Source organism: Onychomys torridus, chromosome 13 (assembly GCF_903995425.1).
Source record: "Onychomys torridus chromosome 13, mOncTor1.1, whole genome shotgun sequence".
In the NCBI taxonomy this organism is placed as follows: Eukaryota; Metazoa; Chordata; class Mammalia; order Rodentia; family Cricetidae; genus Onychomys; species Onychomys torridus.
The window spans coordinates 69,306,808-69,330,647 of NC_050455.1; the positions used below are offsets into that span (position 1 = coordinate 69,306,808).

Genomic DNA, 23,840 nt, shown 5'->3' on the forward strand with positions numbered 1-23,840 from the left:
CTAAGAAGTGCTCATCTCTCTTAACCCCACTGCTGAGATCCCCCTGGCACCCAGGATAGCCATGATTCTTACGGGTTCTATGCTGAGCAGAGCAGCTTGTTTGTGATGAGGGTCATGGCCATTGGGGTGAGCTGCCGCCGCTGTGAGCACTGGCATTCTATGAATGTAAAGGAGGTCAGGGATGAAACAAATGCTTTGGTGAATCTGCAAAAAGGATTATTGTGGAAACTCCTTACCGTTCCTTAAAGAATCATTCACTAGAGGGCTGGGGAAGTGGCTAGTTGGCAAAAGGCCTGCCATGTAATCATGAGAACCTGAGTTCAGATCCTCAGCACCCAGCACAAAGCCAGGTGCGGAAGTATACATTTGTAATCCGAGGACCGGAGTGAGCAAAGACAGGTGGCTCTTACAGCTCCCCGGCTAGCCAGTCTAGCCCACTGTGAGTTCTGGGTTCAGTGAGAGACCCCATCTCATGACATCGATCTCTGGCTCACACATGCGTGCAAATACCTGGACACACAAACATGAGCATACACATACTATTCACACATAAACATGCATGTGTACACACACACACACACACACACACACACACACACGGATCATCTATACAAGCACCCCACAGATAGGGAGTAAAAGGCTGCATATTTGTTTTATTTTTGTGTGTGTGAGATGGTAGCTGAGAAGATACTGGCATTCAGTATAATACAAAAGTAAATTTAATGTCTCAAGATTATTTAAAATAAATAGGAAGAAAATAAACTGTGAGGAATATTTAGACTTGAAACAACTTGTCAGTGACCATGTTGTTGTTATTACTCCAGTGAGAATCTAGAAGAGGAACCATTATTGACACCTGCCCTCCCCGAATTCTTGGAGGGATAAGGTGAGTGGTAACACTTGGGTAACCAGTCTTCTCTTACTCCTGAAGGATTCCAGTTGATCAGCTACAAGTTGTTTCTACAAATCCAGGTGGGTTCCTCAGCAAATAGCCCTGGCCTATCCCTATAGACACTCTGTCTGTCCTCACCGCCAGATATTTGCCACTATACAGAGACATTCGCACTAAGAGAGAAGATTAACTAATTGTCACACACAGGGCCAGCCAGGACTTTGTTCCAGGTTTTGCTTCAATTCTTGTGTGAGAGAAGAAAAGTCCCCTGCAACAATGTCATTAATGTGATAAAAAGAAATACTTGTTAATAACTAGATAATTTTAAGAACTTAGGCTCATCCATCTGTTAATCTCAGTTGTGATTAAGGACCTAATACTTGCACCCATTATTCCTTAATGACAAGACCAAGCAGGCTTAACGCACAAGCTGCTGAGGCCACAGGGAGGAGGCGGTGAAGGATATCAGCAATCTCAACCCCGATTGAGGAATTGGCCCGTCCTCCACACAACAAAAGTGATACAAAAGAATTACACCCTCACTAAAGTCTATTTCCTCGTATAATCACACAAAATGATTTTTCTTAAATATGATAATAAATCACAGCAAAAAATCAATGTGGCAGGGCCCAACTGCTACGGCCTGATAACGCATCAATCAATATTTAGTATTTAGATTTTAATTAATACACAGCCCTGCAGAGGCTTTTTAGGAGAGAAATATTTTCTCAGATAAAAAATCCAGCACCGTTAGCATGCAAAAGTTGTTGCTCATATCTGTCATTGATCAATCTGCTGGAGTCGTGATTAAAAACCCTTGAAAATATCAGACAAGAGGGAGAAACAGATTGAGCCAAAAGGAGACTGTCACAGGCTGTTTGCTGGGAGGGGGCGTGTAGAGCGGCCGCAGCCCTCTAGCCCAGTTGCTGGCTCAAGCAGACCCATGGGGGACTTGGTGGCTTGTGGAAACAGCCCGGGCTCTTTGCTGCTGGATGAGAACCAGAGGACTGTGAATGAGCATCTCTCCTGACGGCTGCCACATCCCCTAGCCTTGTTAATTATAGTTTGGGATGCAATTCTCCCTCAATGAGGGCATGTTTAAAAATAATTTTAATGTTGGAGGGGGTCTACATTGATTTCAGGAATCATTTTGATTTCTGGCAATTCCCTTGATATAGGAGTGGTGTAGGCTATTAAATCTGAAACTATAAAGAGATGACTGGGGATTTCCCTCTCTAAATCTCTGAATGGAGAGCTCTGCAGTTACCTGTCTTCCTGCTCACATTCTGTTTCCTCAGGCCTGGTCCATGGCTTGTGCCCCACTCAGTCACTAGACCGCTTGCCTCCTACAATTGTCCTGTGAACCGCAAGTCCACAAACAGGCCCATGAGGAAATGGCTACTCTCTGGGTGTCTCCATCCTGATGTTTGCCAGGCATTTTTATCACAGGGAAAGTTTTCCATTTCTATTCCTTCATTCAAACCAATCAGAAATAAGCAGGGAAGATGGAGTGTTTGTGTTTGGGGACTTTGGGGGAAACAGAAAGAGAAAGTGCCTTGCCTCCCGGGCAAATGGAAAGTAGGCAGGTCTTAGTGTTTCAGCTGTCATCCTCTTTCTGTTTACTTTCTGGCTGATGTCATGTCTCCCCTGGCATGCAAGCCATGTGTGGCCTCCCTGGAAGTGTTGAGTCAGCATGCGTGTCTTCCTAGCCAGCTAATCAAGTCTTCAGGCGACACCAGGTTGGATCTTGCAAGAAGAGCCAGCTGTCTGTGTCTCCAGGCATCAGGGTGGAGCCTGCTGGCCAGATGGGTCAGACATCCTCTTTCTCCAGCTCTCACAGCTCATGGAGTTTGAATCTGGGGCCAGCTGGTGTCAAGAGGAGGGCACACTGAAAGCACCCGGAGAGGATCCTCATCGTGTCCTAGGGCTTTGGTGTCAAAAGGCAAGAGAAAGAGGGTTTTGGGAGTTCTATCTTGAAGGGAGGTGATGAGGAATCTTGGATTCTGGGGTATCCAAGCACAGTGCTGTATGTGAAGATATTGCTGAAAATTTTTGAAAGGTGGAAGCTAAAAAGATCAAGAGAGTGGCTTGTTTCCAGTGGAGAACAGTCTCTAAAGCTGGGTGTTAGTATGGGAGGCATATCGTGTGGATAAGCAGATGCGGCAAACGTATGAAGGGACCTGTGGCTCCTGGGGATCCAGTACCCTAGCTTGAGTTTCAGTTCACTTCTGACAGTCACTGTCTGCTCAGGGATTTCTGTGAGTCCCAGCTGTGGTCCATAGCTGTGAAAGGGAGGAAAAAAATTAAAGTCTCTGGGCTGAGGAGATAAAATCGAAGCTATTACCTGATGGAGGCCATGGTTGTATATGGGTCCTTGAGCATCATCCCAGGGTTCTGGTCAATGGCTTGTGCCCCACTCAGCCACTTAACCTTGCTTGGAAAGTTTTAGGTGGGGACTCTGACTGATGAGTAGATCATCTAGCAGATGATGTCGAGTAGAATTCCCATGCCACATGGAACCCAAAGCTGATGCAGTCCTGGATTTTGACCTAATAATTCTCTCTTTCTATTTTATCCTAAGCAGGCACAGGGTATGCTCCAAGATGTCCCTGTGGTAGAGTAATGACAGAACAAGCAGAAAGAGGAACTCCATGAGGCGCTGTTGCCAGGAACGATGAGCCTGCCTGGAGAGTATTAAATGATACGGAATGGCCTCAATGTGGTCCAAGGTGAGGATGATAAACCGGGCGTGATGGCTCCAGGCTGCAGTACTAGCCCAAGGGAGGTGGAAGAAGAAGAATCAAGGCTATTCTTGGCTATATAGTGAGTTCAAGGCTAGGCTTTGTTACGTAAGACCCTGCCTCTAGACAAAAAGAAGGAACAGAAAACACCTGAAATAGTGAAAAGGTTTTAAGCTACATGTTCTTTTCTGAATGTGCCTTAATCTTTTATTTAAAAAGGGGAAATTTATCTTTGCAGGTCACGGTTAGAGTTAGTTCTCTGAGCCTCTCAGTCGTGATGGTGTTCTGGACTAGCTTGCTTTATCTATCTATCTATCTATCTATCTATCTATCTATCTATCTATCTATGTATCCATCCATCCATCCATCCATCCATCCATCCATCCATCCATCCATCCATCCATCCATCCATCCATCCATTCATGTATCCATCTATCTATGTAACTATGTATGTATGTATGTATGTATGTATGTATGTATGTATCTATCTATCTATCTATCATCTGTCCCTCTATCTGACTCTCTATCATCTATATACCTATCATTATTAGTATTAAGTGGCAGTAGTTTTGAGGCAAGGTCTGTCTATATAGGCCTGGGTCACTATATATCACTATCTATTTAGGCCTTTAAGTCACTATATAGCCTAGACTGGCCTCAGACAAGAAGTGGTCCTCATGCTCAAGCTTCCTGTGTTCAGGGATCACAGGCACATTCCACCACCACCACGCCTGACTTTTTAAAGGGTCGTAATTATAGCCTCAGCTTGGGAAGATGAGATGCGGCTCCTTGGAGGATCCACCTCCCCTTTTCCTGTCAGATGCCCCGGAATCTCTTGTGCTGACTTAGAACATTTGGAGGCGTTCTCTTATTAGTGTCAAATTGTCACCATAAAGTGCCCTATGCCCCTAAGATATTTGGAGTCTAGTCCCCTCTAGTTCTACAAATCAGTAAATAGAAATTTCTCGAGCTAGAGATTTTATTTCATTCAGAGGATTACACCTGATGAAAATTGTCTTCACCTCATCAAGTAGCTGCAGACTGGACCTTTCCATCTCAAATGGGCTTCCTTTTTCTTAAGTGCCCAGACAGTGCTAAATGAGAGAGTGCCTGGAAACCAAGGTCTTTGTGTGTCATACACAAATATCTGTGTGTCAGAGTGGAAGGAATGACCTTTTGTTTGATTTAAAGGGAGATTTTATTTATTTATTTTTTTGTGATACTCAGATCAAAATAACACTCATACAATTATGATGAGACTTTTTTCTCTCCCACAGAAAGCAAGGGGGCGATACTACTTGTGAGAGAGAAGCAGCAGCCTGTGCCATGCCCTACAGAACCTGCTGTTCCTTTCATGGTCCCACTGTCTAAGCCAGGAAGATGTGTGATGACGTCAACTGGGATGTGCCATCAGATGGCATGTGGTAAACCCTGACATCTGCAGGATCTTTATGTTGTGAGTTTTGCCCCCACAGCTCATCTCCACTGATGTGGAACAAACTTGGGATATGCACAATCAGAGTCACAATCAAGAATCTTGCTTGAGCAGTCACAGGGGAAATAGCTCCTGGAATCATGGGGCCTTGAGACCGAGGTGTGACATCCAATGAGGTTCATAGCATTGTACACATGAATTGTGCAAGTAACAGTAGGTTGAGCTGTTTATGTTATGGTCTCTCTGTGACAAAACCAAATTTACAACTGTAAACAGCTTGGGGAGAGGAGACCGATAAACACATGCACAAGTTACCACTTCCAGATATGCAGATTCCACGTAAATTGGAGGCAGGGGGAGCTACTGATTGTACCTTTATTCTGGGTACAACTAGGGGACATGTTCAGACTTTTCTTTACTTCTCCTATGGATGTTGGGAGAACCTATTTGTTCTTCCTACTTAAGAAGACATGGCAGGTCAGACCTGGGATGGGATAAAGCTGTGCCTGCCAAGCTTGTCCATAGGTGGGAAGGACTAGAGCACATAGTTTGTCTTGCTGTCTCTGTTTAGGCTGAAGAGATGGCTGTTTGTTATGTTAAGGCCACTTGAAGGTGACGAGATCCTATGTTACCTGGGAATCTCTGGAAACCAACTTTTTGCTGTGGAGCCTGGGATTTTGAGGGGTGAGATGAGTAACACAACCAATGTGTCTTCCAGTGCTGAAGCCCAGGATCATGGCAAGGATGGGGACCCCTGGTAATGATGTCCAGTGAGAGGGATACCCCAGAGAACAGAGACACAGGTAAGGTCATGGGCTGCAAGAAGAGACACTTCAGTGACAGACAAGCCTTCATAGCAGAAGCAAGTAACAGTGTGAACTGCCTCTTCTACCTGTGGGCAGGCTCAGCCCTGTCATCTCTCTGGACTTTGTCTTTTGGAAAAGGTATCAATGGCTTGGATAAACTGAGAATAAAAAAAGGTATTTATTAGACAATCAAAGATGCTTTATAATACGAACAATTTTAAATGGGCAACAATGATACAATTTTTGTTATAAAGGAGATGTCTTCAATGGAGATTTGCTCTAAGAAGATAAGGTGGGGGTATAGGAACACATGTGATACATGTCTGCCATATGTGCTGACAACTGTCAAGGTCAGGTGATGGGTATGTGGGCTTCATTGTCTTAATCTGTCTACCTTGATGTGGATTTGACAATCTTCAGAATAAGATGTGTGTGTTTAAAGCTCATTGTGACCCACATTGCCAGCCATGATCTTGCCCAGGGTCTGGTCCACTTTTCCTATTTCTCTGCATATATATCTGAGTCTGGAAGCAACCATGGTCTTCAAGGAGGAGGTCTAGAATGTCCTTTCCCCATGCTGTTTTCTGAATGCAGGACTTACTGTCTTTCCAGCTTTCTCCAGCCTGTGGTCTGACCACTTTGACACTTTGATCACCCTGAATTTACCTCTGAGAAGACCAAGGCTTAGAGAACTGTAGCGTGAATCTTAAAGGTACTTGCCAGTTCCTCAGCTGATCCTGTTTCCTCAGACTGGAAGCCTCTGAGTCCTCATCCTAATGAATCTCAGCTGAACTGCTTCTCGAAAGCATGGATGCTTAACCAGCTCTAGTTCCTGGTCCTCATGCCTTAAATACCTTTCTGCTTCCTGCCATCACTTCCTGGGATTATCATGCCTGGCTGTTTTCACTCACAGGGATCCAGACGGATTTCTGCGTCTGGAATGCTAGGATTAAAGGTGTGGGTGCCACCATTTTCTAGCCGCTATATCTAGTGGCTGATCTGTTCTCTGACCCCAGATAAGTTTATTAGAGTGCACAATATTTTGGGGAACACAATACCACCACAGAGAACGTCCTCCCAGAGAGCTAAAGAGCTGCACTTTAAGCGCCAGCCTTGCTCTGGCCTCATCCCTGCCACTTCTGCTAGCCCCTAGAATACCTCTAACCCCGAGTGCTACCTGGGCAGACACTCAAGGTCACTGGCCACAGCTACACTTTTTATTATGCAGAACTCCTAATGGACTAACAGCCCTGCTCAGGTGAGGAGGTTGGCAAGATCTTGAATTTAGTTCTTTTTGTGTGGATATTTGTAAGTATGTGGGTGTGAGTGTGTGCTCACGCAAATGCGTGCCAGAGTTGGTGTCAAGTGCGGGACAGCTTTGGTGCCATTCCTCCAGGGTGGTTTGCTTTGGTTTTTGAGACAGGATCTTTCACTGGCCTGTAGGCTAGGCTGGATGGCCAGCAAGTCCCAGGAACTCTCCTGTCTCAGTTCCTAGAGCTGGGATTACAAGTGGCTATGCCTGGCTTTCCTTTTTATGGGTGCTGGGGATGGAACTCAGGTCCCCATGCTTGGAAGGCAAACACTTTACCGACTGAACTACCTCTCCATCCCTCAAGTTTAGTTCTTTCTCTCAGAGACAATTTGGGATGTGTCTGGACATGAAAGTGTGTTCGCGGTCTGGTGGGCTTTGCTGGGGGTCCATCTCTGGCCCCTGGCTGTCTGCTTGCACTCCTGGCTGTTCTATGGCTGGCCTGGCATGTTGCTTGGCTTGGGGGTTCAATTCCTTCTTTATTTCTCTGATGGTTGATGGAAAGCTTGAGTTCATTTCCAATGCTGGACAAATGTCAGTCACCTAGCAAGGGTCACAGGTCTGACGGGAGGACCGGGGCTTCTGCTGGAGTTGTCTGTGATTTCTCAGTTGTCATCCTGGAGAGCAGAGCTGCTCCATCTCTTGCTGTAGGCAGCCTGGTGGGTTTTAGCCAAGCTAGTATGAATCTTGCTCTAAGCTAAATGTAATGCCTGTTTTGTATTAGTAAGTTGTATTGGAAAAGCTGCTGTTAAAAATGGAACTCTTCATAATTTAGTCTATCAGGAATATGCACCCTGAATGCCTGTCTAATTAGATGGAACATGATCTCCCTCTGAGGTGGAAACAACAATATTTCAGTGTCTTATGGTGTGCATGTGTGCAAGCACTTTGTTTGACTGCTCCTCCCCCTACCCCCCACCCCCCCCAAAAAAAGAAGAAAGTAACTTTGTGTCAGTTGTGTTTACAAAGATGCTGTTATGGACAGATCTGTAATTGCTGTTTTGAAGGTGGAGACTCTTGGCTGATTGAGTCAGGCACTCTCTTAAGGTTGTGCCACCCATGAGGGATCAGAGCTGAGGACTGTCTGCCAAGCCCACACCCTGTGCTCACTCTAAGCTTGAGCACACAGGTATTCTTGTCTGCATATTGCTTGTGAGTGCATTTGCTTGGCCATGAAGACAGGTGCTTGCCCCCTTCACCTCGCCCCTGCAATCCATCCGTGGCCACACTTATTCTCCTGCCGAGATTGAGACTCTCAGGCCCAGGCAGGTATATGTATTCATTCCCCAGATAATCAGAGGCCCAGATAAAATAAAGCTTCCAGCTGATGGACACTGGGCAGACAGGGCTGTTAGTTTATGTAGGCTACAGGCAGAGTCGACTGGAAAATTTTGATCACTTTAATTTACTATATCCAGCATGCCTGCTGTACTCGGCTGGTGCTTTTATCAAGCCCTGTGAGGTGGTATTGATTTTTTTATTTTCTATGTAGGATAAGAAGACAGAGAGTTAGGAGCAAGAGTGAATGAAGAACTTTTCCCCAGATTGCGCTATTCTCCAGCTTATTGCATCCTGTCGTTTGTGGTTTCAGATGACGTCCACTATGTCAGGGTTGCTTGAAGCAATAAATGGGGTGAATAACAATGGAAGGGTGAGATGAGAAAGATTGAAAAAGGAGAAAGAGGCAGCTCAGAGAGTAAGAGAGCACAGGTGGAAAATGAGGAAAGCCCAGGTTGAAGAAAGCACTCGTGAGGCTAGAGACCCCACCAGCACCTTCTTTTACTGCAAGGGCCGGGATGGTGTTGCAGAGTGGGACCCAAACCTCTGTCCTGCGCTCCTCTTTCTCAGCAAAAGCCAGTCTTTACCCACCGCACCATAACAGCAACCATCATTAGCAGCAAACCTCAGGGTCTCCCTCTCAGAGCCCCAGCGACCATGCTTCTGAATGTGTCCACAGGAGCTGGCCCCAGCCCTCCCCATGTTGGGGTGGCATGGCGTACATGTGTGCTCAGTCTCAGGGAATCCATTAGGGCTGGAAAGACTGAGACCCAATCCTCCTCAGTACATGCAGACTGAAGGGCAGGGTTACTGTTACCTGTTATGTGAAAGTCTCTCAGTCACTGTTGTGTGTTCTTTAAAGTGTAACAAGATCTGACAAAACAGAAGTACATCTGTTTTCCTATGATCTCTCTTTTGACGGGAGTGGGTTTCTATTGCTCGGCTTTTTGTGGCAACCCCCACTTGCTTTTTTTTTTAATGAAGGGGTGCATACTTCCATCTTCATGTGCTCATAGACGTTTCCAGCTGAGGACTGTTCACTGGGCTCAGACAGAGAAATGTACTCTGGTCCTTGCCTAGTCATGAGCTTTGTCAACATGTCTGAAAGTCAGCACCAGGTGCTGCTTGCCACGGGCCAGAAGATGAGGCACATGCTCTCAGTTTCTCCTTACAGTTCAGTGGTCCAATGCGGGCTGGAAAGCATGAAGCAAACCGTGAATGGGAGATAGATTACGTTCAAATGACTGCCCAGAAAAACAACCTCACAGCATCAGATGATGAACAGTGTGAGAACTGGTTCCATGGATGGAGGAGAGGAAGTCTGTGGACAGGAAGGGGCAGACTGCCAGCTAGGCATGTGGTGAGAACAGAGTGAGGAGACTTGGTGTTCCTGAGACATGGCTTCTCAAAGCTTTCCCCATAGGATGAAAAATGTCTCTTGAACACCGGAGGGCCTCAAACCGTGAGGCCTGGCTTTGGGAGGGATTCTGACAACAGAAGTCAGCTATACGGTCTTGACAATGCTGCCATATTCTGGCTGTTACAGAGATGTGAGACAAAGGGCTGTTAATCTAGTAAAAGAGAGCACTAATATTAGTGTGTTCATGTGCACACAGCCCCCTAACTTTCACTTTTAAATGTTTTGATACTGACCCAAATATGAGTCAAAACTCCAAGGCTGGCTGGGTTCTAGCTCACTGGGAGATTGCTTGGCTAATATTGGAGGCTAGCGAGGGGCAGGAAAGGTAGGTCTGTCTGCTATGTGGTCCTTTCTTCAGAAAATCCAAATGCTGTCTTTGTATCCAGTGCCACTGCCAAAGATAGTGCATGCGCCCGTGTGTGACCAAAATGCTAAGGTTAATTTTAGAGCATAAAAATATAGGGCTTGTCAACAGGGAGTCAAGTCTAGGTGGCTCCAGGTCCCAGGGAATGAAAAGCATTTTGGAGCCTGGCATTTGCCAGCTTGCTGATTTTCTAGGGCGGGAGCCCTGGCCTTTCCACATAAGTGGAAACGCTCCCTCTTGCAGTGGTTCAGTCTTGAACATTTTGTAAAGGTGATAGCATGAAACGTGCCGTGCCGGACACCAGCTTTTTCCCACTGATCCTCCTTTGCTTCACTCTGTCATCTTTAGCATATCTGTGACATCCTCAGTGAGGCTCTTTGGCAAATATTTATTGCATGAACAAATTGAATGGGGTTGAATGTGAAAATGATGTGTAAAATCACCATGTAAAAACTCTTCGAAAAGGTTTTGGTAAAGCACGAAGCCAAACCAGAAGTGGCACACGTTAGACTCAAATCCAGGACTTGTGTTAAAACCTGCAGGGCTGACACCTTTCTGTAGGATAAGGACAGCTATTGTTTGCCACGGTGTAAGCAAACACTGGAAAGCTTTACCCCTTGTGCTGGAATCTAATACTTTTGCCTTTTAAAGTGGTATCTCTAGTCTTAAAGCCATACCTTCTGCTATTAAGAATCAACGAAGGGGACCACAGGTAGTTCCTGGCGAGGACTCGCTGAAGATGCCTACATATATATAGATGTATGCATGGATTTGATTTAAGTGAATATTCAGTTTGATGACTTCATGCTGCATTTTAAAAGTGTGGTTAAAAAATCTCTTTGTCTTACTAAGAAATTGATGTCTAACCCTCAGGTGACATTAAGGGGAGTCACCCCAGCCCAACTCTCTCAGATCATTATCCTGGCATGCAGAGGAAGGACTAGCCTCACAGCGATGTGTGCTTGGATACCCACCCGTGTGCCTTCTGACGCTTCCAGCTTAGAAGCTTAGCCACAGAGCTCAGAGATGCTCAGGGGAAAAAGCTTTAACCCACCACACATTCCTGAGGGACCTTGTTTGTCCCGTCCCCCAGGGACGCACAGGAACAGAAGAGAACCATCTGCCGCCATAGCCTCTGAATCGCTCAGAGGCCATGCTGGACTCGGGCCTCGTGGGGCTCTGTCCATTGTTCTGCACCCTTTGCCTGTCTTTTCTCTGGCGTCCCTCCACGGAGACCTGGCTCTGACTACTCTTCTGTCCTGTATAGGTGGGAGGACACACATCCACTTACCAATTGTGTTGTGTTTGGGTTTGATTTGATTTCCTCTTAGAGTACTTAGTTAAAGACAAAAAAGGAGAATTTATGCAATAGGAAATGAAAACAAATTAACTTTTTATATTGAGTATGTGTAAAAATGACGGTGGGCTACCTACTCTCACTTATAGCTAAAATGACCTCAGAGAAGATAATAACGTGTGTTTCAGGTCAGTTTATATGATGCTAATTTTCTGCAAATGTAAAGCATGGTAGAAATGTTGAGATTTGCTATAAGGGCAGACAGCCTCCTCAACTTGGGAGTCTAGGCAGGCCTACATGCATTTTAAAAATATTGTGGTTTATTCTCTTTTAAAAGGCAACAGCCATTGCTTACTTCACATCGCGTAACATGATTTCTACAGAATTTCAGGCTAGTTTGGGGCACAGTGTTCTTGCTTGGGCAAGTGACTATCTTGCATCCTTGAAACACAGGAGGTTCAGAAATATTTAAGGCCAGATGGCAGGCTAACTTCTTGGAGCTTTTTTTTTTTTAGAAATCAATTCCATTCTTAAGCAGGGAACCCTCATTAAGGGACTCTATTAACTTTCCCTTTCCCCACATGTTCCCATCTCACAGGGTCACGTGGATTTAAACCTCTGAATGGAAAGAGACTGGGATTCTGAGAGATGGACACTGGCCCAGGGAGGGTTCTAGGGCTCTGCTTCTGTGCCTCGAAGTGGGCACTACTGAGTTTGCACAGTGTACTCAAAGATATTGCTCCCACAGAGCAGAAGAGGCACCTAGGAGCCACCAGGCACTCAGTAGAGCTCAAGGTCCTCTTGGCTTCCTTTCCCTTCTGATCCATGATGGAAATCATTATTTTCATGTTTCAATTGTCCTCAGTGATATACATACTTTTTCACTGTTTTCAAAGAAGATGAATGAATATGTGGCTGTAAATTCTGAAATCACTTGCAGCGGTACTTGAAGATATGACCTTTCCTAACAGTCCTAGGTGCTCAGAAAATGATAACAGTGAAAATAATAACAACAATGACAACAATAAATGTTTTATAAAGGAAAATTGGCACGTTGCAATTATAGGGTGATATTAGCTGTGGCTATAGAAAAGAAGACTTTTAAGAAAGACATTTCTTTCCGTTCAAAACACAACCTGAGCATTGAACCAGAGTGAGCCAGAAGAAAATGTGACTGAAAATGGAAGAAATGGCTTCTGTTTACCTACGTTATTTCTAAACAGTAATGCAAAGATGTAATAGAAATAATTTAGACATATGGATAAGAACCTTCAAAATCAATAGTGCAGGAAGCGCTATGAAGCATATGCTGATGCAATCAAACAGAATTGAATTTCATACAAACGCCGGCAAATCTCTATGAGATTATCACAGCAAAAACTTCATTTTCATTGATTTATAATGTATTATTATTGTCTCCACCAAACTGCCATAGACAGCCATTTAGCAGCTGCCAAGTGCCTTAAGGGTAAATAAAGGCTCTCGCTGATGGGCTGGGTTATGGACGTTTAAGAGGCCAATAACTCACAGAGCGTCAGGTGTGATGTTCCAGGGATTCTTGACTTCTTCCTTTTAATCGCATTAGATAATTCTTGGCACTTTTGGTGAGCATGAGGGTGTTTGCTATTCACACATGAATCAAGCAAGGAGGAAGGAAATGTCTTATAATATACAATCCAGCAAGCATGAAGCCTAACAGGACCGTTAAGCACTCACATCTCTATTTGTAGCTAACCTACATCGGGTCTAATCAAGCCCGGTAACACCCACTCTATCTACACCTGTCTGTCTTCCCGATCCCTATTTCCACTCTGCAGCTACCTCCACTTGTAGATTTTGGAGACTATTTAGACTGGGATTGTCTGTAGGAGCTGCCTCTCCCAAGGCTCAGCTCAGCTGAGAGCAGCGGCTGGCCATGTGTCCCACTTTCTCTGTAACCTGTTATCACTTTGATGTCTTCTGGGGATTTCTAGGTGTTGATTTCTTGATAATTCCCACAGAGAAATCTGTCACAGTCTGAGCAGTAAGTTTGCTATCATAGTCTGGTCTTTGGAAGTAGAGACATATAAATGGTTATTCTATCTATGGTTAAAAAGCAAAACAAAACAAATAAAAACCCAACCAACCAACCAAATAAACAAAACAACAACAAAAACATAAAAAACAGGAATGGAGCCAGAAGTGGTGGCAAGTAGCTGCAATCCTGGCACTGTCGTGGCTGAGTGGATGATTGTTAGTTCAAGGCTAGCCTGGGCTACATAGTGATGATGTGTCTCAAAAGTCTGACCCAACCCAATCCAATCCAATCAAACACAAGAAAGCCAGAGATGAAATTAATAATGACATGCTAGATTTTATGTTACACTTTTAATAATCGAAGGCTTTTAAATAAACCAAAGTCATTTGTGATGTTGCAAAGGGAGTACATGGGAGGCTGAGGTAGGGGTATTATGATATTGGCCAGTCTAGGATGCACATCTTGAGCCTGTGTCAAAACAAACAAACAAAATAAGAAATCTGGGTGTTAATTGTATTATTTTATCAAAAGTAAAACAAAACAAAACAAAACAAAACAAAACTTAGTCAAATGTAAGATGAAGTCATTGTTTTTGTGCCTCCAAGTATGACCTGTCCTTTCCTCTAATCCAGCTTCACACCTGGGGCTTCATTCTATGTAACTTTAGAAGAGCAACTGAGATTACGGTATGACTGTTTGCTTCTTTCCAACGTATCATTTTACATTTTCCCCATTTCTTCTGTGACACCCCCTTTTCTGAAAACGAGGTCTGGCTACATAAAGAGGTTTTAGGAGCATGGGAGGAGGTTTACATGGACATTTCACCAAAGATTCACCATAGCCAGCAGCACAGACAGTCACTGACAGTAAGTAGTATGCAGGTTGCCTACCTTCAGGGCTCTTACATTATGAAAGCCATGTGACCCTTAAATGTTAGAGAAACGAGGGTGTGTTCTGTGTGGTCCAGAGAAGGATTTATCATACCTGTGTTTTTGGTTTTGGATGAATGAGCTTATTAAATGTGGAGCTAGCAAAAATAAAAGCATAAATAGTAGGCAGCTGATGGGAGCAGCAGAAACATAGTAAAACATCATCCAATCAGGGGTTTACAAACATCTAGCAGAAATCTGGAGAAGTTGAGGCAGTTGGCTGTGTTTCATGAATGGCCCTTCTCTGTGTCTTTAAGGGGTAGCCTGTAAACTCCTCTCATAGGGGAACCCCACCATCTATGAATGCAGAGTCCCCAGACTTAACTACTTTCCCACCTCCTACCTCTTGAAAGCATCACATTGGTGTCAAGTGACAATTCATGATTGGGAGGGATAAATCAACACTTAGACCCTAGCAACAGTCTTTATCCTACACATGAGTGATAGATGTCCAGGAGTCAACAGCTCACTGGCTGAAACTGCCTGCCATTCTCTCCTGGTCCTACCACTGACCCTGGTAAACTCAGTGGCTCACCAAGATGAACTTGGATGGTATCCTTACTTTGGGCTGTTTATGTTCTCTCTAACTGAAGTGAACAGACATTTCTTTTTGTCTCTGTAGGAAAAGTCACACGACATATGCACACACATTTTAACATCATGGAACTTGACACAGTTTTAAGCTGGCATCTGTTTTTCTCATCGTAAGTTTAAATAACTGCTAAGATAGCTTCCGTTACATTGATACACATATCGATCTCTTACAATTAAAACTGCAACTCCCCTAGCGTGTTTTATATGGAATATAAATACAATCGCAATTTAATCTTTGCTGTTTCTATTTTACAAACATTTAAGTTTGGTGTGCTGGTGTACCCCTGCACTCCCAGTACTCAAGCTGTCAAGGCAGAAGTATTAAAGGTTTCTGGCCAGCCTAGACAACAGAGCAAGACTCTGTTTCACAAACAAAACAAAGCTTAGCACAGTAATATCAGCACTTGGGAGGCAGAGGCAGGGGGATCTCAGAGAGTCTTAGTCCAGCTTGATCTACATAGTGAGTTCCAGGCCAGTCAGGACTTCACAGTGAAAGACAAGATAAAACAAAATACATAAAACAGGCTTTTAATATTTTTTAAAAGATTTATTTACTTTTTATGTATACAGTTCTATTTGCATGCCTGCCTGCACACCAGAAGAGGGCATCAGCTCTCATTACAGATGGTTGTGAGCTGCCCTGTGGTTGCTAGGAATTGAACTCAAGACCTCTGGAAGAATAGCCAGTGCTACTAACCTCTGAGCCACTTCTCCAGCCCCATAAAACAGGCTCTTTAACTGTTGGAAGTTTAATATTATTTCTTATATTCCAGATACTTGAATTTCAGTTTCTTTTCCTGGTGGGAGTTTCTCCTAATAAATATACATGCGCACACACACACACACACACACACACACACACACACACACACACTTATGATGTATCATCTTACCTTAGTTCTTAGTCTTAGTAAGAAAAGGAGAGTAGCTAAAAACATGTTGATTGTGGAGCTGGATCAGGTCCCCCTTGGGATGTACATTTGTGTATAAATTACGCTCATTTATTGCTAGGGTGGAGTGGTCTTCCAATCTCAAATCTACTCCTGTTTTCTTAGATATCTTCTAACATAAACCAATAGAAATGGAGGGAACAGTGTTGTGTCACTGACATGCAATACTCCAAGCTCCTGCTAAGTTGTTTGCCAATGACCACATGGTGATCCATCATAATTAGTAACGGGTTTCCCTTCAAAATGATAAATGCTGAGTTGGAAATCAGCAATCTTCAGATTTGTGATCTATCCTTGAGCCTCTTGTTTTGAATCTGGCAGCAGTTTTATTGTCACTGTGCTTTTTAGACTCAGGGCACCAAGCACAGAGGACAGGAAGGAGCTTGGACAAACAGGTGTGGTCTGTCATGTGGGGAAAATTTGTTTTAAGTTGAGCTCTAGATATACAGAACAGAGTGATCAATATCCTGAGGAGAGATGGCCTTAGAGAAGAGGGATCTAGAAACCTTAAGCTATCTACCTCCTGACCAATGATAGCACAGGGGGAACCCTCTGGTTCTACCATAGTCAGAGAAGCTCCTTGGTTGAGTCTCTTTAACTAACTGCTTGACTTTAGTCCAAACAAGACCATAATTACCTGTTAATTAAACCAGGACCAAGACCCAACCAAAGCTACCAATCAATCAGCATCTTAATTGTGCTGTGCATTCCTGAAATAGAGGCACCTCCATCCCCAGTGACTCAGCCCAGAAAGATCAAGTCAGTGAAAGAACCTTTTCCAGTCCTCTTCAGAAATAGCGTGTCAAACCATGTTTACACATCCGTAAATCACCCACCCTCCTCTCTCTTGTCATTTATCTTTTCCAAATAACCCACCCACAGCTCTTGGAGATTGAGACCATAGGCAAGAATTACAAAGATTCGCAACTATGCTTTACAGAGTTCCAAGTCCAGGCAAGGAGGTAAGTATGGATTCTGACAATCATTCAGATGACCAGGTGATGATGGTGACAGGCTTGACCTTCCCACTTGGACGTGATTGGAAGGGACAGGTGGTTAAATTTAAATATTAAAATCTTACCCATCCTACCTGGTGACTATCTGCTTTCTCATTTGTGTATGTGTGTATATTCAAGTTACACATGTGCGTGGTGAGGTAAATCCCATGTGTGTGTGAGGGATGTGTGTGGCTGGTGAGTGTGAACCTCTGTGAGTTCAGTTCATACATGTGTTCACTATTAGCCCCACTCAGGCAATTTTTGAAAACTTCACAATGAAGATAGTGATTGGTGAAAGAGCTGCAATTGAGCCAGAATCATTCATTAATCTGAATCATTCATTAACCAGGATCATTCATTAACCTGGATCATTCATTAATCTGGATCATTCATTAACCTGGATCATTCATTAACCAGGAGCGTTCATTAATGGGAAGAGTCTCAAGCAGTTTTTGACTTTCATAATTAAACAAGTTGACACCAGAATTCCTTTGCCTATTGGCTTTGCTTCCTGGGGACCTCTTCCTTGTGGAGAGCAGAGATAGTTTTGTCATTCAGTAGCACTGTAGGGACATTCGTCTTTAGCATCGGGAGCACCCATCCACTCAGCAATAGGGTTTTCTTGAGCAGTGTAGCCCAGGCTGTGTATCATCCTCAACACAGCTTTAGAAAGGGTAGATGAGGTTCTGTCTTCTTGGACACTAGAACTCACTCTCAGTTTAGACATCACTTAGAAGGAAGGGTACATTTGCAGTTCTCTCCACTTATGGGCTGTCTGATTCTCAGAGCAAGGGAGTGGAGGTGTGGGTGCAGGAACCGAGTGTACACCTTATTTTCCTTTAATGGCTCTTTGTTCAGGTGTGGAGAGGCCTCAGCTCTTCCCTGAGTGAGTTCAGGACTCTGGAGAGGCTGGGAAGAGGTTTTGCTCTTTGGCGGGATGATCAAGGAGTGCAAATGGCTTGGCCATTGTCTACTCACTTTCATGGTTTACTATGAAACATCAAACATATTCTATTAGAGAAAAGCCAGTGCTAGGCAAGATTCAGACAAATATCTCCTTTGAATGATGGCTTATTGCGTGAAGTTGATCCTTAACAATCCACCTATGATTTCTTTGGGACTTAGGAGTGGTTTAGCATTTTGTAATAACAGTGGAGTTGCATAATAGCCTGGAAGAGAATACCGGAGACAGATTTTGAGATCAGCTTTGGAATGCTCCTATCTATCTATCTATCTATCTATCTATCTATCTATCTATCTATCTATCTATCATCTATCTATCTACCTATTTATCTATCGAATAATGTATCTAACATCTGCTTTTTTCATCTATGTATCATCTATATACCTACCCAACTATATGCTATCTGTCTGTCTGTCTTTGTCTATCATCTACTAGAAAGTTCTTCACTTTGACCTGCATGCTCTAGTTAGTTTCCTGCTAACTTGGAAACTCCATGGTAACTATTCAACTTCCATTTGTCTTCACTGGGCTGAACTTGAGTTTGAGCTGCAGATGGTAAAGAGTGACAAGCCTGAGCATTCCTGGCTCAAATGTTGGTTTTTCTGCTAACCTCGTGCATCTACAATTTGGGTTTTTCTTGTATGTCTTCAGATTTCCATTCCCTCATTCATAAAACAGCAGCTCTGTCCCACAGTTCCTTTTAAATGATGCCCAGAACTTTTATGGTCCATCTAACTCACAGATGCTCAATAAGCAGATAAAGACATCAATATTGGAGCTGCTGTCCTGTAGTACCAGCATGTCACCACCACAGCAGCACCTGGAAGGTGAAGAAAGGTATCAGCCCTCTTCCCAGTCATCATCCTGTCAGGAACAGGGAGTTGGGGAGCTAGAACAGAGGAGTGGGGGCACCGTACATGTGGAGGCCAGGGGTAGTACAGATGTCTAACTCAGTGACTCCAGGCTGGCACCAGGTGGAGGGCAAGGCTGGCACACTTGCCTTCCTGAAGAGTCAAACATTTTGAGATGCTCTTGGCCCTTGGGGAAATGAGCTGGAGTTTCGAGGCTCGAAGGATTTGTGTTTTCCCTCAAATGCCTCTAAGAGCTGATGGTGGAGGCCAGTGTCTGTCACTCTTACTGTCCCCTCCTAGCCAAGAGGTCTGGTGGCCCACAGCATGCAGTCTCGTTCCAGGAAGGAGATGGTGATCCCAGTGAACTCACCATAGCAGATTCTTGCTGCTGAGGAGTGGCCAGCAAAGTAGTGTAACTACAGAGCTTGAGGCTTGCCTGAGCTGTGATTTTAGGTTCCAAAGGGCAAGGTTTGGAGCTGTCTGGTGCTGATGGAAATTGAGGTCATCGTAGCCCTCTGTGAGCCCTCTCTGTCTTACCTGGAGGCTGAAGTTTCCTCCTCAGAGGTTTTGCAATGAAACTAGGATTTTTTGTACAACCTTGGCTGACATTCTTCAAGGGCCGTCTACATTGTGTTTTGGAATAGGGTCTTTCTTTAGCTTAGAACTCACCAAACAGGCTAGGCTGGCTGGCCAGTGAGCCCCAGGGATCCTCCTATCTCCACCTCCCCAGAACTGGGGTTACAAGTGGAACCACACCTGTGTGTTTTACATGGGTTCTAGGCAAGTGAGCTTGGGTCCTCATATTTGTAAGGCAAGCACTTTACTGACTGAGCTAGCTCCCCAGGCCTGCAGTTATGCATGCAGACCCTTGACCTCTTCAGAGCTGCAGCAACTTCCATTAAACCCTGGACATTTAGCTTTACTCAACAAGCTTTCAAATGCATAAAAATAAATGGTAGATTGTCCTCTGGCCTCAATATACACATACACAAACACACACAAACCTGTACTCCAACTAGTCATGTGTACCCCAAACTCCACAAGCATAGATCTAAATCACATGGGTTCCCACTAGTTTGGTTTGGTTGTCTCTGTAGGTTTCCCCATCATAATCTTGATGCCCTTGTTCATAGAATCCCTCTTTTCTCTCTTTGACTGGACTCCTGGAGCTCGGCCTGGTGTTTGGCTGTGGATCTCTGTATCTGCTTCCATCAGTTACATGGAGAGAGCTCATATTTGTCTGGGTCTGGGTTACCTCAGTCAGGATGATATTTTCTAGTGCCATCCATTTCCCTGCAAATTTCATGATGCCATTGCTTTTCACTGCTGAATAGCACTCCATTTTATATATATGTGCCACATTTTCTTAATCCATTCTTCAGTTGAGGGTTGTTTCCAGGTTCTGTCTATTATGAATAATGCTGCTATGAACATAGTTGAGCATGAGTTCTTATGGTATGATTGAGCAGGCTTTTTGGAGCCCACTACCTATGATGGGACACCTCACACAGCCTTGCAGCAGGGGGAGGGGCTTGAACTTGCTTCTACTAAATGTACCTCCCCATGGGAGGCTTTACCTTCTTGTAGGAGGGAATGGGGGGGGGGGGGGAAATGGGAGGGGGAGGCTGAAGGGGTGGGAAGAGGAAGAGGGGGATCTTTGATTGGTATGTAAAATGAATAAAATTTTTGTCTTAATTAAAAAAAAGAATGTGGGAAGACCCAGTAGCCTTTCTGGGACCTCTTTCTTATCTGGCAGTCTCCCCAGCTTAGCATCGCTGGCCACTCCTGGTACACACAAGGTTGGCCAGACCTTCTCTGGAGGATGTGTATAGAGCATCAGGCAACCTCACTCACAAAGGAGAGCATCCCACAGCCCTGGCCACTTCCCCTAGAGTGAAAGGTGGGAAGTGCTCTCAAAGGAGCATAGGGAGAGCCTTCTTTGTCACTGGTCCAAAAAACCAGAAACAAAACCCCAGGGCTACATATTTGAGCATGTCAAGAGTTTTTCTGGCTATCTGTTGTAACTTTTGTAACTGTGGGTTTGTTTCAAAAATAGAATTTTACAGTTTTTTTTTTTAAATGAATATGTTTCTGAGCAAACATATGTCTGTCCCAGCAGCTAAGCTATTGTTAAAAATGAGCTGCCTCTGCACTGGACCCAAATCCAGTGGTGTCTGGGAGGCCTGAGAAAGAAAAAGAAACCTGGGGGTGGAGCCAGGAGGGCTGAGCAGAGACAGGAGGCTTAGGGAAGTAGCAGGATGCTTGGGGGCCATATTGGGAGGCCTGCAGTAGTGCCAAGAAGGCTGAGCAGTTGGAGGAGGCTTAGGGCATGCCATAGTCAGTTTTAACTGTTAACTAGTCAAAACCTAGAATCACCTGGAAAGAAAGTTAATTGATGTGGGGTGAGCCTGCCCAGTGTGGGCAACACTATTCCCTAGGCGGGATCCTAATAGGTAGGAGGGGAGAAAGCAAGGTGAGACCTATGAAGGAAGCATGTTTGCATATCTCTTTGCTCTTAGCTGTGGATGTGATGTGACCAGATGCTTGAAGTTTCTGTCTGATGGACTGTAACTTGGAACTGTAATCTGAAAGGACCCCCTTTCCCCCTAAATTTCTTTTTGCCAGGATATTTAATTACAGCAATAGAAGGAGAATTAGAACAGGGCAATAGTGGAGGGGCCTGGGGCAGCACTGGGAGGCCCAGGGCAATGCCAAGAGGCCTGGGGTGGTACCAGCAGGGCTGTGCTGTGGCAGGAAGTGTGGGATTCAGGAAGCAGGCACAATTCTCTCCAGGTAGCTCACCCTGGGTGGCTGGAAGCCTGTGAATATTTTATGCCTGATTTGCTGATTTTGTGGGTGTTGTGTTTCACTGAGCAGTGGCTTGTTTTACATGTCATGGTCTTGTTCCTGGAAAAGAAGATATTTTTATTTGCGACTATGTAAGGGACCTACCACTTTATAAAATGAAACAACAGCTCTTGTTGTAATTGGCTGGCTTTCTTGGCAATGCCTGTGCACATTCAGGAATTCCTGGTCAAGTGAATGTCTAGCCCATAGACAAGTTGTTTTCATGAATGACAGAAGTTATATAAATAACCTATTGAGCAATTAATGAAGTGAGTGATATTATATTTAATAGAGTTCTAACTAAATATTTATTAATTAGGTTTTGTATATTTCGAGGGGTGGAAAGAAATATCTAGAACATTTAGTTAAAAAATGCCTCAGTTCAGTAGATTTTATATTCATGGTAAAGACAAATACGTGAGCTTTTAAAGTTAATTTAGCTCATTCTGTGCATGATTACACCATGGTTGGGTCTACAAAGGGGCTAGGGGTTTAGATAAAGAAACAAAACATTGAAAAAGAAAGAAAAGAAAACATTGTTACAAGAAGTTGATACAGAGCAGGCGGGACCAGGTGGGATTCAGCTAAGAAAGCCTGCCCTGCCCCCCTGGGGTGGGGAGCAGGGGGCAGAGTAGGGGGGCGGGTGGGATGGGGGGCGGGGATCTGAACCTTTAGAACAGGTCTGGGATACTTTCCTAGCAGACGACCCAAATGATACCTGACAGCTCCAAAGCCATGGCTGCCTTGTGAGTTATCTATGAATGGGCAATTCTCTACTGCCCTGTATTATTGATTCAGATACACTCAATCTACAGCTTCAACATCCATGCAATAAGACCAGGGCATCTATAGGGCTCACAGAGAGCTGCCCCCTCACTGGCAGCACCCTGGAGGCTGCTGGTAGAGTGCCTGTTCCTCAGGGAGGACACCGCAAGTCCTGACAGAGGTGTGTGTTCTGTCTCTATCAGCAAAGCAGCCACATAACACACCTTGTTTTGTGGGACTCTGTTCTGGTGATTGTCCGGTGTCACCTGTTCACCCAGGATGGCTTGGCTGTGGGGTTCACTAAGTAGGCAACCGTACATAGTAACAAGCATGCCTAGGATGTAGTAGATACTTTCGGTTGTGTTTCTTGTTCACTGTGTTGTTCAGCACGAAAGAGTGTAAATGCCTATCTCAGAATTCTGTGATCTGAACGAAGTAAAACAGTTAGGTTCTCGTTTTAATCTTTTGGCACATATGTAATGCTTGTGAAATGAAGGTATAAATGGATGGTAAATAGAGTAAAGAGATGACATGAATTTTTAGAATGTTTACAGAACATTTGCATTGGGTTTTCTGAGACAGGGTCTCAGGTAGCCTTGACTAGCCTAGAATATGCTATATAGTTGAGGATGACCTTGAATTCCTGACCTTCCTGCCTCCACCTCTCTGGTGCTGGGATTGCAGGCATACCACACCATGCCTGGCTCATTACAGGACAATTTTAATGAAAAAGTAAAACCCTGAATTTCTTTAAAATATGCTTAAAAATCTATTAATATTGTACATGAAGAACAGGAACCGTTTTATAGAAAATATTAACTTCCTCCGTTGGCCTACAGTTGGAAAGAGAAGGGACCAGAAGTATATAATTTAAGGAATTCTTCCACTTAAGATAATCATTTTCTCAGGGTGTATGTATTATATCAGAATTATAAGTATGCCTAAATTAAAGTATTAATCTCTAGCTCACAAACTCTCTTCATTATATCTCAAGATTATGAACATTGTTGATACTCAACTAATAATAACACCGATCATAATAACATAGCAATAGTCAACTTCCATTTGGTCACACATTCTGCATATACAGTAATTGTAACAGCATATCATTTCTTAGATTATGTGTTGTGCGAGAAGAAAAGGTGTCATAATCAGGAAATTAGAGCTAACGGCAGGAAGGGGACCTCTTTGATCAGCCCCTCCGTGCCCCTACACACTCCTGCTAAGTGCACCTCATTGTGAATTCATTTTCAGCTTCATTGGGTCCCAGAAATTAATTTGACATAGATTTCATTGTAAAGCTCTGGAAACTTTCATTTCAAAGGTAATAGCAGCGTAGGCTCGTTGGTGCGGCCAATGCTTTACTGAGGTGACGCTTGGTTC

At 44.2% G+C, this 23,840-nt stretch overlaps 1 pseudogene; it reads left to right on the forward strand.

Annotated features, from left to right (window-relative positions):
* Positions 1–23,840, forward strand: part of LOC118594564 — a 74,517-nt pseudogene that overhangs the window by 21,147 nt on the left and 29,530 nt on the right.